Consider the following 13781-nt stretch of genomic DNA (forward strand, 5'->3'; position numbering starts at 1 on the left):
TGGAATACCACAGAGAACAGTGCTGGGGCTACCATTACTTAGCATATAGGTAAATATCTTGGATGAGGAAAGTGAATGGTCTTGTAGTGTTATTGTGGAGCACTGTTATTGAGGCCTTTGTAATTAGAAGCTCCTGTCACTTCTGTGGAGCTCTGAACTACAGCCATATTCAGGCAGCAAAGTACTTTGTGTGAGAGACGCTGTGGCTGTGACAGGTGCTATCGAAGTTCAAGCCCTTTGTTCGCTGCTAATCCCATTTAAGAACTGGCTGGATTAATATCCATATGTATAATGATACTAAGATGATTAAAAGCAGGCAAGGTTTTGAGGTGTCAGTTGTGGAGAGCATGAAGCTGTGTGCAATAATTTTAGTTCTCTCTGGCCAAGCCTCCGTTACAACTCTGCATCAATATCTGAAGCTTCCAAGTGAAAATGTGTACATGAAGACCGGCCAGTTGAGCTGGAGACCTGTACAGCTCAGGGGGGAGGCCTCCTGGCCCTTTCTGAGTGTACAAGCTTTTGAAATGAGCTTCCACTTAGCCTCCACCAGAAAGTGAACTGGACTTACCATTTTAACACAGTTGCTACAAGAACAGGTCAGAGGCTGGGAACCTTACAGCAAGTAACTCACCTCCTGACCCCCATACCCTGTCCATCATCTACAAGGTTCAAGTCAAGAGTGTGATGGAATACTTCCCACTCGCCTGGATGAGTGCAACTCCAGCAACATTCAAGAAGCTTGATACCATTCAAAGAATCCTGCTTGATTGTCACAACCTGAACAAACATCCATTCCTTCTACCGCATGGACTCAGTCACAGCAGTGTTTACATATTACAAGATGCATTGCAGAAATTTATCAAAGCTCCTTAAACAGCACCAGGACCATTTCCATCTCAAAGGACACTGCCAGCAGATATATGGGAACACCACCATCTGCAAGTTCCCCTCCAAGCCACTCGCCATCCTGACTTGGAAATATATCACCGTTCCTTCAGTGCCTCTAGGTCAAAATCCCAGAATTCCCTTCCTAATGGCATTGTGGGTCTACCCACAGCATACAGACTGCAGTAGTTCAAGATGGCAGCTTACCACCCCTTGTGAAGAACAGCTAAAGGTGAGCAGTAAATGCTGGGCCAGTCAGCGACAACCAGATGCCACAAATGAATAAAATTCCTCCCCTCTCTTGTACATCATTCCTCTGCAAACCTTTCTTCTTCAGATTAAGCACAAGTTATTAATGATTTCAACAAAGGAAATGAGTGTAAAGTCCTCGGTATAATCAGACTCGCATCATCTTGAACGTACACTTATAAAATGTAGCCCCTCACTGTGCTTAGTGAACAGATGGTAGTCTTAACAGTAGCACTTGTCTATATTTGTGTTCGTGCCTTCAGTTTTGAGAGAGTCAAAACTTGGAACACTAAAATACAAGTGGAAATGCTAACAAACTCCAGCTTCAGTGTTACAATCTGTTAAAAACTGCCCAAGTCTGGCAGTTCAAACAAAAATACTGTGGCTGTGCTCAGTAAGCCACTCCAGATGCCTCAATAATTCCTGCTGCCTCCAGGTAATTTCTGCACCCTTCAACCTGTTCAGTCCCACTTTGCAAAACAGTAATTAAAGATGCACTCTTATAAAAGTTCCACCGAATCTAGAGTGCTGTGTTCAATTTTAACCTCCGCGCTTTAGGAAGTAATGCAATGGGACTAATGACAGATGTATGTATAGTGTATAACTGTGGAGTTAAAATTACAGGATTAAGTAGAGAGAAAACTAGAAGGAGCAGAAGTTTGAGAGAGAGCGTTTGTCATGATTACACTGCGAAAAAGAGTTTCTGAACAAGGTTCAAGAAGTAATGGACTCCAATATTTTGGGAGAGTAAATAGATTTGGAGCCCAAACGTGCAAGAACATAGGAAGGGGCAGGGGAGTCGTTTTAGAGAGGATACAGGAAAGATTGATTGGAAATGGTTCAAGGAATGAGGGACTTTAGTTCCAGGGATAGATTGGAGAAACTGGGCAGTTTGTCTTGGGGAAGAGAAGGTTAGGAGGGGATTTGATCAAGGTATTCAAAATCTCGAGGCCTTCATTTGGATTGATTCGATTAACTTATAGTCTTGCGATGCAGAAAGAAGCCATTCTGTTCATTGTGCCTGTATTAGCTGATCAATTGAACAACATAAGGGCCAGCACCATATAATGCTGCATCCCAAACTTTGGTTTGGAATTTCCTGCTGGTGTCTGAAAGAGCGCAAATCAATTATGTGATCTTTGTGTTCAACGTCTGCAGGGGAAGCTGAATTCCTAGGCAAATAAAAAGCGCAAGAATTGCTGTTGCTGTAAATCAGAGACATAAATAGAAATTTCTGGAAAAACTCAGCAGGTCTGACTGCATCTGTGGAGAGAAATCAGAGTTAATGTTTCGGGTTGACTGACCGTTCTCTGATTTCTCTCCACAGATGTTGCCAGACGCGTTGAGCTTTTCCACCAATTTCTGTTTTTGTCTCTGAATTTCCAGGATGTGTGCTAGCTTCATGATGAACATCACACGATAAAAATAGCGTTTCACAAAGAAGTGAATGAGGAAATAAGTAGCTCAGAGGGAAGTGAATCCGTGCGGAGGGCTGTAGAGGCTGACTCATGAAGTAGATTCAGGGCTGTTGGATTCTGAATCAGTAAGGAATCGAGCGTTAAAAGACACGAAAGTGAAGTCGAGGATTATCAGATCAGCTATTGAAGGTAGACAAGCAGGAGGTTGGAAGAACATAGCAAGCCAGGCAGCGTCAGGAGGTGGAGAAGTCAACATTTCACATGTAACTCTTCTTCAGGACTGGAGGTGGGTGTAAGGGGGAGCTGCAGATAAAGGAGGGGGGGGGGGTTGAGGGAGGATTTTGGTGGTGGAGTAGCGAGGTAGTGATAGGTGAACACAGGTATAGGGTGTGGCCTGGTTAGTCAATGGGAGGAATGAATCTGGTTGGTGGCTGGAATGAAGGGTCAGTCAGAGGGATGGAAGGGAGGGGGAGGGGCTGGGAAGGGAGTCAAGGGGATGGGAAGGGAGGTTATTTGAAATTGAAGAACACAATGTTGAGTCCTCCGGGCTGTAGGCTGCCCAGGCAGAAGGTGAAGTGGTGTTCCTCCAATTTGTGGTCTGATTCGCCATGGCAATGGAGGAGTCCAAGGATGGTCATGTCGGGGAGAGAGAGTGGGAAGGGGAATTAAAATGGGCAGTAACTGGGAGGTTAGATTGGCCCCTACGGGCCTGGCTGAGATGCTCGGTGAAATGTGCCCGGAGTTTATGTTTGGTCTCCCTGATGTAGAGAAGACCACATCGGGAGCAACTGATACAGTAAAGTAGGTTGGAGGAGAGGCAGGACAGAGCAGACTCAATGGGCTGAATGGCCTACTTTTGCAGCTGTGTCTTATATCAAGAAGCAGGAATGCTTAAACCTTGACTTTAACATTTTCATCCTTGTTTGTAGAACCTTCATGCCTTACCCCTTCATACTCTCTGTAATCTCTTCCACACCCACAACCGTGTGAGATACCATTGGTTTATTTTGATCTCCTGAGCATCCTCGATTTTAATTGCTCCGCCATCAGTAGCTACTGTTATGATGCCTAAACTCTGGCATCTCTCTTTCAACCCCATTACCTTTCTACCTTTGCTTCCTCCTTTTAGACTCCATAAAAAAATGGAATGATTGAGTTTTTTGAAAAGTAACAAAGAGGATTGATGAGGGCAGATGTGATCTAAATTGACTTCAGTAAGGCGTTCAACAAGGTTCCTCATGGTAGACTGGTTAGCAAAGTTAGATCTCAGGGAATACAAGAAGAACCAGCCATTTGGATACAGAACTGGTTTGAAGGTAGAAGACAGAGGGTGGTGGTGGAGGGTTGTTTTTCAGACTGGAGCCCTGTGACCGGTGGAGTGCCACAAGGATCTGTGCTGGGTCCACTACTTTTCATTATTTATATAAATGCTTTGGATGTGAACACAAGAGGTATAGTTAGTAAGTTTGCAGATGACACCAAAATTGGAGGTGTAATGGACAGTGAAAAAGGTTACCTCAGATTACAACAGGATCTTGATCAGATGGGCCAGTGGGCTGAGAAGTGGCAGATGGAGTTTAAATTAGATAAATGTGAGGTGCAGTATTTTGGAAATGTAAATCAGAGCAGGACCTATGCATTTAATGGTAAGGTCCTAGGGAGTGTTGCTGAACAAAGAGACCTTGGAGTGCAGGTTCATATTTCCTTGAAAGTGGAGTTGCAGGTAGATAGGATAGTGAAGAAGGTGTTTGGTATGCTTTCCTTTATTGGTCAGAGTATTGATTACAGGAGTTGGGAGGTCATGTTGCGGCTGTACAGGGCATTGGTTAGGCCACTGTTGGAATATTGCGTGCAATTCTGGACTCCCTTCTATCGGAAAGATGTTGTGAAACTTGAAAGGATTCAAAAAAAGATTTACAAGGATGTTGCCAGTGTTGGAGGGTTTGAGCTATAGGGAAAGGCTGAATAGGTTAGGTCTGTTTTCCCTGCAGCATCGGAGGTTGAGATGTTTATAAAATGACGGGCATGGATAGGATAAATAGACAAGGTCTTTTCCCTGGGGTGAGGGAGTCCAGAACTAGAGGGCATATGTTTAGGGTGAGAGGATAAAGGTTTAAAAAGGACCTAAAGGGAAACATATCATGCAGAGGGTGGTGCGTGTCTGGAATGAGCTGCCAGAGGAAGTGGCAATGGATGGGTATATGAATAGGAAGGGTTTAGAGGGATATAGGCGGGTGCTGGCAAATGTACTAGATTAGGTTGGGATATCTGGTTGGCATGGACGAGTTGGACTGAAGGGTCTGTTTCCGTGTTGTACATCTCTATGATTCAATGACCTCTTTGGCCAAACCTAACATTTCCTCACTGGGTTTAGTTTCAAATGTAGTTTAATACAACTCGTGTGAAGTACGTTGTAATGCTTTATCATGTCACTGGTGCTGCATAAATGCAAATAGCTGTTGTAGTGTCAAACAGTAGTCTCATACGTATTATGGTTATCCAGCTAACAGCTATAAACAAAGTGGGAAAGACATTTGCAGTCTAATTGTGGCTCACTTATAAATGAATTTCAGTCGCTATGACGCCAGGAAGAGGAGCTGGAAACAGATCCAGAAGTGCTTTGACTAACAAGAGCCAAATTAAGTAGGTGCCACAGTGCAGCATATTTTAGCGCAGGTAAAGCTAGTTTCATTGCAAACAGCTTTGTCAGTAGAACTGAGAGGTTATAATGAGCAACAAAGATTGACAGGTTGGGAAGCTTTTCTCTAGAAAAGAGAAGATTCAGGGGTTATCTAATAGACGTCTTTTATCATCGTGAAGGGATTTGACTGAATAGCCATAGTGAAGATAAAATGGAGAGTCATAGAGTAATACAGCATGGAAACGTGTCCTTCGCCCAAATTAATCCATGCTGGCCATTGTGGCCATTCAGATAGTTCCAATTGCTCGCATTTGGTCTGTATCCCTCTAAACCCTTCCCACACGTGTACCCATCCAAATGTTTTTTAAATGTTGCTGTTGTACCAGTCTCACCCACTTTCTCTGGCAGCCCATTCCATACACGCACCACTCTCTGCGTGAAGAAGCTGCCCCTCAGGCCGTTCTTAAATCCTTCCCCTCTCACCTTAAACCTATACTGTGTAGTTGTCAATTCCCCATCCCTGGGAAAAAGATGATATGGTTTCACCCTAGCTATGCCCCTTATGATTTTGTACATGTCAATAAAGTCACCCCTCATCCTCCTATGTTCCAGGGAGTAAAGTCCTGCCCTGGCCAACCCCTTACACCTACTAGTTCAGGTAACATCCTCACGTAAATCTCCTTTGTGCTCTTTCCAGTTTAACTATGTCTTTCCAATAACAGGGTGACCAAACCTGTACACATTTGTTGGGGGGGGGGGGTGGGGGGAGGCGGTTAAAGATCCTCTCTTTCCCTTCAGCTACCATGGACTGAGAGGGTATTGGTTCTCATGGACTTCCACTGGAGTTGCCCTCCACCCCCACTCCCCTGTTATTGAGCATGGCAAGGATCTGCAGGTTTGTCATTTCCTTCTGCAGGTCCGGAACCACTGCTGCTCTTACCACTTGCTGCCCAGCATCTTGACGGGTTTGACAGGCTGGTATTCAACCTATTTGGCCACATCATGAATGCACCTTCCCTGGTCAACAGGTCCTGAACTAGGACCCTGAACCTGGAACTCCCTGGGGCAGGGATAAGGCCACTATGACACCACCCTGGAATGAGGGGCCCTAAATATAAGGTAGTAACTAATACATCCAACAGGGAATTCGGAAGATACTTTGTTCTTCACAGAATGTGGTGAGAATATAGATCTCACTGCTGGTTGGGTTGAAAAATATGCATGCACTTAATCAAGGCCCAGGATTATATTTATAAAATATTGAGAAGAATGGACAGAGTGAATAGTCAAGGTCTTTTCCTCAGGCTAGGAGAATCCAAAACTCACCTAGGTTTAAGGTGAGGGGGAGAAGGATTTGAAAAGGGGCAACTTTATCATGCAGAGGGTGGTGTATGTATGGAATGAGCTGCCAGAGGAAGTGGTGGAGGTTGATACAATGACAACATTTAAAAGACATCTGGGTGGGTACATTAACAAGAGGGGTTTAGAGGGATTTGTACAAAATGCTGGCAAATGGGACAAGATTCATTTAGAATATGGATGATTTGGATTGAGAAGTCTGATCCGTGTTGTACATCTATATGATGCTATGATAGCAGGTCTGGTATGGGAGGGATTGGGGAGTGGTGGGTCACTGTGTTCCATTAGGGACATGGGGCTGCTGTACTTGGGTCAAGGTGGGACAGGGTACCAGGCATAGGGCCTATGATTTCTGTCCTTGATCCTGAACAGAGAAGGATGTTCCCTTGGAGAAAGGCACAGAAGTGAGCAGAGCCTTGTGAGGACCTGATACACTGCCTGTAAATTCAGAGTAATTCAATGGAGCAGATTTCCACAGGCACATCTAGCAACCTTGGAAACCCTACTCAACAGATTTCACTGTTGATATTTGTGATATTTATGGATGATGATGGTAAGAGACTCAGTGATGGTAATGGAATTGAATGTTAATGGGCAATGGTTTGATTCCCTCTTGTTGGAGATGGACATTGCCTTGTACTTGCATGGTGTAAAGTGTTATATGCCACTTGTCAGTCCAAGCTGTACATTGTATTTGAAAATGGACTGTTTCAAGTATCCAAGGAGTCATGAATAATGCTGAATATTGTGCAATCATCAGTAAACTTCCCCACTTCTGACCTTATGATGGAAGGAAGGTCATTGATGAAGCAGCTGAAGATGGTTGGGCCTAGGACACTCCCCTGGGAAACTCCTGCAGATATGTCCTGGAGCTGAGTTGTCTGATCTCTAACAACCACAGCTATCTTCCTTTGTGCTCAATATGATTCAAATCTGCATAGAGATTTGTCCCAGATTGTAGCCATGATATCAAGGACAACCAAGTGCTTTCCCATTGAATTTTACCTTTTTTTTATGTTTGAGCCAAGTTAGTGATGAGGTCAGGAGCTGAATGGCCCTGAAGGAACCCAGACTGATTGTCTGTTATTGTGTTAAGAATATGTTGCTTCACACCCCTGGTTAATGGCACCTTCTGTCATTTTACTGCTGATTATGAGTAGACTGATGGGGCAGTAACGGCTATGCTGGATTTTTTCTTGCTTTCACACCTATTTATTTCCTTTGTTTTTGAACTCTGGAGTGAACAAAGAAGGTCCTGCTTTAAACTATGGAAACTGCAATATGAGGTGGTTGCAATTTTTAAAAAAATCAAATTTGCTGGAGAGCACACTGTGAGTTGTACACGATGTTGCATTTTTCCTGGAGAATTGAGAACAAAAGCAGATATTACTGGATGAATCAAGGTTGGTCATGAAGTAAAGGAACAGGCTCCTGACCAGGTGACCATGGTCTGTTTGGGGCCACTGAAGCAGAGAACAACCTGCAAATCTCTCTGTCTCACTCTCTTATGAAAAGTACCTGAACATCTCCAGTAACAGCTAGCTGCCTACCCTCACCTGTGTCTGCAAGTCCCCAGGTGAAGGAGGGATAGATGCCTTGAAAGCATCTGAAAGGAGAAATTCTTAACCAGTGAATGAGAGAGAGCATCAATGCAAATGACTCTGCCACCTCAGCCAAGGACTTAAAAACAAACTGAAAAGGAGAGACAGAAAGAATTCTTTGGAGACTGGTGAAGACTACTATTATTGAATTTAAATTAATCCATGTTCACAATTCATATTTTTCTAACTGACGTTGGTGAAAGACAGTTTGTTCATACTAGACAGCTGTTTTCTTGGAATATACAAAAACCTCGTGATTGTTTTCTTTTAACCTGAACTTGTCAGTCAGGTAAACTGGGGACTTTAGAAATATTGGACTAAATTAATTGGGGATCAATTTTTTTTCACATTTGTGATGACTGCAGGAATAATGGGGCTTGATTTCCAGCACATGACCCTAATGAGTCATGACATTGAGTACAAGACATACCCAGGCAATTTTCCACTTGGTCGGGTAGTTGTCAGTGTTGTAACTGTACTGGAACAGCTAGAGGTGCAACACATTCTGGAATACAAATCGACAGTACTATCGCTGGAATCTTGTCAGGGCTAATAGCCTTTGGAGTGTCCAATGCCTTCAGTTTTCTCTTGATTACACGAGGGGTGAATCAAGATTGTGGTGCTGTGAACTCCAGACGAGGCTGAGATGGATCATCCACTTGGCATTTCTGACTGAAGATTGTTGTAAATGCCCAGCCATTGAAGATTGCAATATTTGTGGAGCCTCCTCCTCCAGTGAGTTGCAAGTGGTGAGGGAGTGCTAAGGGAGCAGTGAGAGGACGCTGTGTTCGAACTGAAGCCCACCCACCCTGAAGCAGCTCCGACTCGGTGCATTCTTAACAGGCTTGACAGGGTAAATGCTGAAAGGATGTATCCCCTGATGGGAGAATCAAGGGCCAGAGGGCACCGTCTCAGAATTAAAGGGTGCTAATTTAAGACTGAGGTGAGGAAGAACTTCTTCTCTGAGGTGTGTGAGTCTTTGGAACTCCTTGCTACAGAGAGCTTGTGTATGTTTAAGGTTGAGATAGATTCAGTAGGGGAATCAAGGGTTATGTGGAAAGGGAGCAAAGTGACTATGGGGAATATTGGGCAAGCTATGATCCCATTGAATGGCTTAACATGCTTAAGGGGCCGAACAGCCTGTTCCTGTTTCTCATGGTCTTATGGGTGCTCTCTGGGCATAAAAATGGACTCATTGATTCTATCCTGAGCTTGATGTAAATATACACCCTCCAACTCCTGTGCTGCGAGAGCTGGTTACACTGTTCCTGATTGCTCATACAAAATTACTTTCAGAAAACCACGCTGCCTCATTGTGAGCACATTTTCAACTCTAGATGCTTAGTGATTTCAAACAACCACCTTCAAACAGCCTTTTGAGAAAACGAAAACAGTGAAATGTTTCTGTTTTGCGACTCACTTTGGCCTCCATGTTTCAGTCGGTCTGGTGTAAGAGGAGGGCAGTCTTGCGCTGTAAGGTTTTTAAGCTGGTTATAATGCACAATGAACAGATGGTTGAAGTTCCAGCCATGCATGCCTTTTCCTGCTGGTTCCAAAGAACACCCATGAACTTGGGCAGATTTCAACGTTGGCAGCAACGAGTGACATTTTGAAGCAAGTAATAATCAAATTTATTTTTACTTACAAATTATTACCGAGTATTTACTGCGGAGAAACAGAGTATTTGGTCCAGGAGGCCAGTGCATGCTTTGATGCTCCATATGATCCTCCTCCCAACCTCTTGTCATCTCACTCCATCAACACATCCTCCCACTCCTTTCTCACCCAAGGTGCTTCTCCAGCTTCTCCTTAGATGCAGGCAAATGACCATCAGTGATTATCAATGTTCCCAACTCTCTGCAATGTGGGAAATGTTAGGTGAGATCTTCCAGCCTACATGTATATCAGACAAGGCAGAGATCCAATGCTGACTGCAGCTAAGCATTCCACACGCATTCAAAAGAAAGAGTGTTTAGTTTATTTTCAAACCAGTGAATCCAGGCAAGATCAGTTCCATATCGCACAGCAAGGAGTGCACAGTCCTTGACGGAAAGCCCATTGCTACCCGACAGTCTGATTGGAAAAGAGGTTTCCAACTTGACTGAGCCAGCACAGAGAATGCTCCTGGCAATCAATGTCTCCATCTTTCATCTTTTTTTGTGTGACTGCAAATTAAAACTCCAGCCTATGGCTTTGCCAGCCTGCTTGGTTGTTCCTCAGTCTGAAGTTCCTTTGTTTTATATCATTTCATTGCACCTACTCCCATCCCCCACCTGGCTTCCAATACCATGATCAGAATTTAATAACAGGAAGAGCCCATACAGTCTCTCAAAATACAGTAAAATGCCACTGAAATAGATCATGGCCCATCTGTGCCTGAACTGCATCAGCCCACTTTGGTACCAATTGTTGTTTTGAGCTATCCGTCCCCAGTCTCTACAGCTTTTTGAGGGAGAAGGTTCCCGCTATCCCTGGCTCTTTGTATGAAGTAGTGCTTCCTCTGAGCACTAATATTATTGTTATGTAACTTTCTCCTGGTCTTTCCTACCACCTCCAGAGTAAATAGCTTCCCTTCATTTACTGAGCAGATTTTCTAATCATTTATTTAAAAGTGTAGAAATCAGAAAAGGGTGACTTCAAAGAAAAAGTGACAGAAATTGCAAAATGACATTAAACAAGTAAGAAATATGAGAACAGACACGAAGACCTTTTGTAGGCATGTTTTAATAATTTTATTGCGTTATGACATGTAGTCAGACAGTGAAATTAAATCACCCTCCTTATCCCTGTACTGCAACACAGTAAAATGAAAATATCCAATGACCCTCAAAATTGACCCTTGTGGACGCACCAAGTTTATAGCTTAAACAAAAGATTTAACCATTTTTAATACTGCAGTGGCTTTAGCAGTGTAAAATTAAACCACAAGGCACTGCTGACTCACAGCGCCAGGGACCTGGGTTTGATTCCAGCCTCAGACAACTGTCTGCGTGGGTTTCCTCTGGTGCTCCAGTTTCCTCCCACAGTCCAAAGATGTGCAGGTTAGGGTGGATTGGCCATGCTAAATTGCCCATAGTGTTAGATGCATTAGTCAAAGGAAAGTGGGTCTGGGTGGGTTACTCTTCGGAGGGTTAGAGTGGACTTGTTGGGCCAAAGGGCCTGTTTCCACACTGTAGGGAATCTAATATAATTAATACTTATGATTTAAACCCTCCAGTCTTTGATTCTAGATTCCATTTGCATGAAGACAGACAGGCAGACAAACACAGTTAAGGGAAAAATGAAAAGAAAAAAATAAATGAGACATTTCTGGCTAATTTGCTGGAGCTGACTCAAGCACATGAATTGTATCTTGCTTTGTTTCTGAAGTTGAAAATGTGTTGCTGGAAAAGCGCAGCAGGTCAGGCAGCATCCAAGGAGCAGGAGAATCGATGTTTCGAGCATATGCCCAAAACGTCGATTCTTTTACTCCTTGGATGCTGCCTGACCTGCTGCGCTTTTCCAGCAACACATTTTCAGCTCTGATCTCCAGCATCTGCAGTCCTCACTTTCTCCTTACCGATTAATGCAACTCGCTTCCAGTATGCTTCGAAGAGTATTTACATAGCACCTATTACTGGTATTTTATTCTTAAAAATGTTGCTCAGTTGATAATAGGAGGGCAAAAAGGACAAATCAAATCTCTATCATGTAGTTTTCACAGGAACAATCCTTCTGGCTCAAATGTTGTCCAAACACCAGTTCAACTCTGACCTCTCCCTGCCAGACTGGGCATCTCCCCAAGAGACCCCAGTTAATATCCAACATCTGCCCTGCATTTCAGCATAATGCCTCTAAGGAGTCAAACCATCTATAGAGTACTTTTAACAAGCCTCCAATAAGTTCCGTGCCTGGTCTTATAAATTAGTTTGTTTGTTTGTTCTCATTTTTTAAAATAAGTGATTGCTCACTGTTCAGTGGTCATCTTCAGCTCTCAACTCATAGTTCACAGCACCAAATCCTAAATGATAAACATTTAGGTGGCACAGTGGTTAGCACTGCTACCTCACAGTGCCAGAGACTCTCATTCAATTCCCGCCTCGGGCAACTGTCTGTGTGGAGTTCTCCCCGTGTCTGTGTGTGTTTCTTCCGGGTGCTCCGGTTTCCTCCCACAGTCCAAAAACGTGCAAGTTAGGTGAATTGGCCATGCTAAATTGCCCTTAGTGTTAGGTGAAGGGGTAAATGTAGGGGAATGGGTCTGGGTGGATTGCCTTTTGGAGGGCCGGGCCGGTGTGGACATGTTAGGCCAAAGGGCCTGTTTCCACACTGTAAGTAATCTAAAAGGAAAACATCAGCAAGCGTTCATTAGTTTTATTACTAGTCTGATGTTATTGCGACTAAATCACCACTCCCTCCATATAGAATGATAAAATTCCTGTAGAAGCAGGCCATTCAGTTCATTAATTCCATGCTGACCCTCTAAAGAGCACCCCAAACCATCTCTGTAATCCTGCATTTCTCATGGTTTATCCCCCTAGCCTGCAAATCCCTGGACATTATGGGACAATTTAGCATGGCCATTCCACCTACACTGCACATCTTTGGACTGTGGGAGGAAAATGGAGCATACCCACACAGACACAAGGAGAATGTGAAAACTCCATACAGGCACTCAAGGGTGGAATCAAACCCTGGTTCCTGGTGCTGTGAGGCAGCAATGCTAACCACTGAGCCACCGTGCCACCCAAAAAACTTTTTGTGTAATGATTGAGTGATTAGGACAGTGGTGTTACCACTTTGGAGTTTATCTCCTGGCTGTGTACCTCCCTTAGGCTGCTCCAGACAGCAAACCTATCTAAGTCATCATGAGTGCCCACCACAAAGCTAAAAGCTTATTACTATCCTAGTGACCTAAAGGAATTAACAAAGATGCCCACACATAGATTGGATCTTCTTGCTGTTGGTGACATGAAGACTGGAGTTAAAGGAGAGTCCCTCAAGGCTATTGGCTTGGTCTAGACTCTGAGTGAAGTTGAAGGGAGACTTTATAGAAGTGAGAAGCAAGAAAAAAATTGGTGACAATCATTGTGTGTTTAGTTCTAAATCCTTCTTGCATCTGACCACTCCACTTCCACCCAATTAACAGCTATGAGCAGTTTTGATATTAAGAATCTCACTGTGGTAGGAAGGAAAATGATAGTGGAAGATGACTGAATTAATTAGGTTGTGGATTAAGGTGCATTAACAGAAGCGATGTTTATACTTTTACTAATTTTTCTTTATGTTCTGGTTCAATACAACAACTTATGTTCGTGTAGTGCCTTCATAAGTAGTGCAACACACAGCATTTCACAGACACATTTTCAAATAACATTTGTTATCCAGCAATCTGAGATATTAGAACAGAGCCAAAAGCTTGGTGCAGGAGGTAAGCTGGAACAGGAGCGAGAGATACAGAGGCAGAGAGATTTAGGGAAGGGATTCCTGAACTCTGTGCCCAGGCAGCTAAAGTTCGGCCAGCAATTGCAGAGCAGTTAAAATCAGGAGTACTCAAGGCAAGATTTGGAGGGGAGCAGGGATTAGAAGGTTCTGGGGTAAATACATCTCAAGCAAGTAAATATAGAAGGATACATTCCATTAATGTTGTTG

At 43.6% G+C, this 13781-nt stretch overlaps 1 protein-coding gene across 4 annotated transcripts in view; it reads left to right on the forward strand.

Moving 5' to 3' along the window:
* The window catches only part of LOC140485579 (netrin receptor UNC5C-like), a 419631-nt gene that overhangs the window by 57814 nt on the left and 348036 nt on the right, over nt 1-13781 (forward strand). The gene's annotated exons all lie outside the window — the stretch shown is intronic.

This window comes from Chiloscyllium punctatum, chromosome 14 (genome assembly GCF_047496795.1).
Source record: "Chiloscyllium punctatum isolate Juve2018m chromosome 14, sChiPun1.3, whole genome shotgun sequence".
Lineage (NCBI taxonomy): Eukaryota > Metazoa > Chordata > Chondrichthyes > Orectolobiformes > Hemiscylliidae > Chiloscyllium > Chiloscyllium punctatum.